Source organism: Eretmochelys imbricata, chromosome 1 (genome assembly GCF_965152235.1).
Source record: "Eretmochelys imbricata isolate rEreImb1 chromosome 1, rEreImb1.hap1, whole genome shotgun sequence".
Lineage (NCBI taxonomy): Eukaryota > Metazoa > Chordata > Testudines > Cheloniidae > Eretmochelys > Eretmochelys imbricata.
The window spans coordinates 353,901,937-353,905,658 of record NC_135572.1 but is presented as its reverse complement, the minus strand read 5'-3'; positions in this window follow the sequence as shown (position 1 = coordinate 353,905,658).

The window sequence follows — 3,722 nt, the reverse complement described above, 5'->3', positions numbered from 1 at the left end:
GGTCACCAAATGATATTCATAGGCAGCAGGTTTAAAGCAAAGAAAGGAAGTATTACTTCACACAACGCATAGTCAACCTGTGGAACTCCTTGCCAGAGGATGTTGTGGAGGCCAAAACTATAACAGGGTTCAAAAAAGAACTAGATAAATTCATGGAGGATAGGTCTATCGATGGCTATTAGCCAGGATGGGCAGGAAGGGTGTCCCTAGCCTCTGTTTGCCAGAAGCTGGGAATGAGCGACAGGGGATGGATCACTTGATGATTACCTGTTCTGTTCATTCCTTCTGGGGCACCTGGCACTGGCCGCTGTCAAAAGACAGGACACTGGGCTAGATGGTCTAACCCAGTTTGGCCATTCTTATGTTCTTATGGCAATTGTGATTCTTTAACAAAAAGTGTAGTCGTTAATTAGACCTCGACCAATGACTAGATCCACAAAGGGACTTTGGCACCTACATCTAAATCCTCAGCCCCCCTGCTCAACTCCTTTTTAACCATGTAAAGATCTGTCTACAAAGCAGAGAAAGCCCTGTGGCTGGCCCATGCCAGCTGACTCGGACTCAAGGGACTCCGGCTGCAACCCGAGCTCTGGGACCCTCCCACCTTGCAGGATCCTAGAGCCTGGGCTCCAGCCTGAGTCCACGAGTCTACACAGCAATGAAACAGCCCCACAGCTCAAGCCCCACAAGCATGATTTAAAATGGGTTTTCCATTGAGAACAGCAGTGGCTTGTTCGTTGAGAGTTAGGATGTTGTTCGGAAGAGTTTTTGGCAGGTTGTCACGTCAGATTTCAACTGTTCCCCACAAAGCCAGACAGGAACAGCTGAAGTACAAGATGCCAGACTAGCTGGAGTCAAAGCTTCAATTCAAGCAGCAAATAGGTTAACATTTGCAGCTCAGAAATCTGTCAGTCTGACAGGGCAATGCCTGTAAAGAGTTAATTGTTTCTGTTTTTAAAAAAAACTGTTCCCATTCGCAGAGATGGAACAGATTTAAAAACCTAACCAAGCTTTTAAACACAGCTCAGGATATAGCTAGCTACCTTTAGAGGAACACAAGCCAAGTGTAAGACAAAGGAATAATACAGCCCCTTCCTTAGTCACTCTGTGCCAGACGGGAAGTCACACAACACTGACATTGAAGAGGAAATATTTCCCTTTAACTTGTGCTTTCTATCCGGTTACTACATCAGAGCAGGAAGAAAGAGACTAAGATAGAACACACCAGCAAACTCACCATGGCGAGAATCCAACTCATCTCTGCACCAAGCAGCACGAGAGAAACCTGTTGCTGACCCTGGTCAGTTTATAGCTGGAAGTGTGGACAGAGGCCAAAGTTGTTTCTTTATTTCCTCCCTCCAGTCAGGGCAGTGTGTGACTTCATACAGTTTCTAGAATCACATGTTGGGTTTATTCCAGAGGCTTTACACAGTTCACAGTCTTGGGCCCGACCTACACAGACTTTGTGCATGCACTTAAGTTTACTTTTTTAAGTGTGTAAAGCTAAGCACATCCATAAATCTTTGCAAGGCTGGGGCCATAACTTGTAGGCCTTTCTGCTCTCTTGCTTTTGGGGACTTTTTTCCTTCTTCTTTGTTTATGGATTCTGGTTCAAGGATTTTGTTTGATGCAAGACATCGATGCAGCAGCATTGAAACAAACCAGCCATTCGATTTGCTAAAAAGAATTTCATCCACACCTTTTGCTCTACTTTACTTATCATGGCATCAACTCCGAGCACTCCTGGGGGAATTCTGCACCACTGCGAGTGCACAGAATTCCTGTCCCTGCAGATTTCTTTGCTTCCCCACAGAAAAATGACTTCTGACTGGGAAGCAAAGGGAAGCTGCAAGAGTGGTCATGCGTTCCTCCCCAGCAGCATGGGCGCATCATTTCGGGCACCCAGAACGGATGGAGAGGTAAATCAGTGCGGTGGGGGTAGGGGGAGGAAGGGGCTGTGGACACTCCTATCCTGCACCGGGATCAGCTGCTAGTCTCAATTGGGCTGGCGATGGGGAAGGATGGGACTTCCTCTTCCCCTGAAAGGAGCAGTGGGGGCCAGGTCAGACTCAAACCCAGAAACCTTCCCTGACTGTAGGAAGCTCCGCACCCACCCCTGCTTCCTGTTCCCATTGCTCCAGAGCCTCATGGGGAGGGGTCTCTGTACGGGGAGCTGCTCCCTCATTCAACCAGCCACCATCCGTTTGACCCCCCCATACCCATCCCCCCACCGAGCCTCACCCCCACACCCAGAACCCCCCACTGAGTCCCCTACACCCGCACCCAAACCCCCACCCAACCAACCTCAGCCACTGCACCCAACCTTGCTGCCAAGCCCCTCCCCTCTGCACTCCGACCCTCCTGCCAAGCCCCTTCCCCAGCATTTGGACTCCCCTGCTGAGCCCCACCCACCCTGCATTCGGATCCCTGCCAAGCCCCTTCCCCCTGCATCCATGCCCATACCCCTGCACCCAGAACACCCCTGCTGAGACCCCCACATTTGAACCCCCACCCCAACAAGCCCCTCCCCCTGTACCTGAACCACCCCGATGAGAAGGGTGACCAAATGTCCCAATTTTATAGGGACAGGCCTGATATTTGTGGCTTTTTCTTATGTAGGTACCTATTACTCCCCACCCCCGTCCCGATTTTTCACACTTGCTATCTGGTCAGCCTACCGACGAGCCACCACACACAGACCTCCACCCCACTGAGCCCCAGCCAGCTGCACACAGTCACCCACTCCACCAAGCACCACTCCCCTACCACCTGGACCTCCCCGCTGAGCCCCTGCACCCAGACCCCCTCACTGATCCCCCATCATCCTGACACCCAGACCCACCCTGCTGAGCCCGAACTACCTTCACCTGGACCACCCTGCAGAGTCCCATGGCCCCTGCACACAGAACCCATCAAAGCGTCCCTGTGCATCCAGATCTCCCACTGAGCTGCCCGCACTCAGATTGCCCCACACAGAACCCTTTCACCCCACACCTGGATCCCCCCCCACTAAGCCCAGCCACACTTGGATCATGCCAGGCTAGGATCAGGCCTAGATCAGGGGGCAGGGCTGGGCATGTATGCGAGCTCTGTCTTTTCGCTTGCGATCTTGGTATGCCTGGCGTGGAGGGGCAGAGCCCTGGAGTGTTTCTGGGCCAGGCCAGGCCCTAGTGTTGTGATAGGGTTGGGTGCAGCCTCATTGCCGAGCCCATGTCCCGTCTCCATTCAGCCAGTGGCCTGTGCTCCCCACTGCCATATGGGAGCCTCCACATTTATTTATTGACAAATAAAATTTGCAGAATTTTAAAATACGGTGCACAGAATTTTTATTTCTTTTGGTGCAGAATTTTTAATTTTTTGGCACAGAATTCCCTCAGGAATAAACTCCTACTGAATGAGCACAGACCATCATTCAGCGGTTTGGGACTTACCTCCCATAAGCCGCTATTCTGACAGCGACTCCATGTGGACATACACCCTGGAGCTCCATTGTCTCCAACAAGGCTCCATGCAAGTCGACCTCAGAGCCCACACAGCACTCCACTGACGTCACTTGCAGGATTAGGGCCCACCCCACTGCCTGTGTGTTACTGCTGCACTTGAAAGCAATGGAGGGACCTGGAGACTCCTGGGGATAAAAGAGTGGGGGCTGCTGGTGGAGAGCTTTCCTCCAGGGGCCCTTGGCTTGAGAATTCACTGCCCACGGGGCTATGGGATACTCA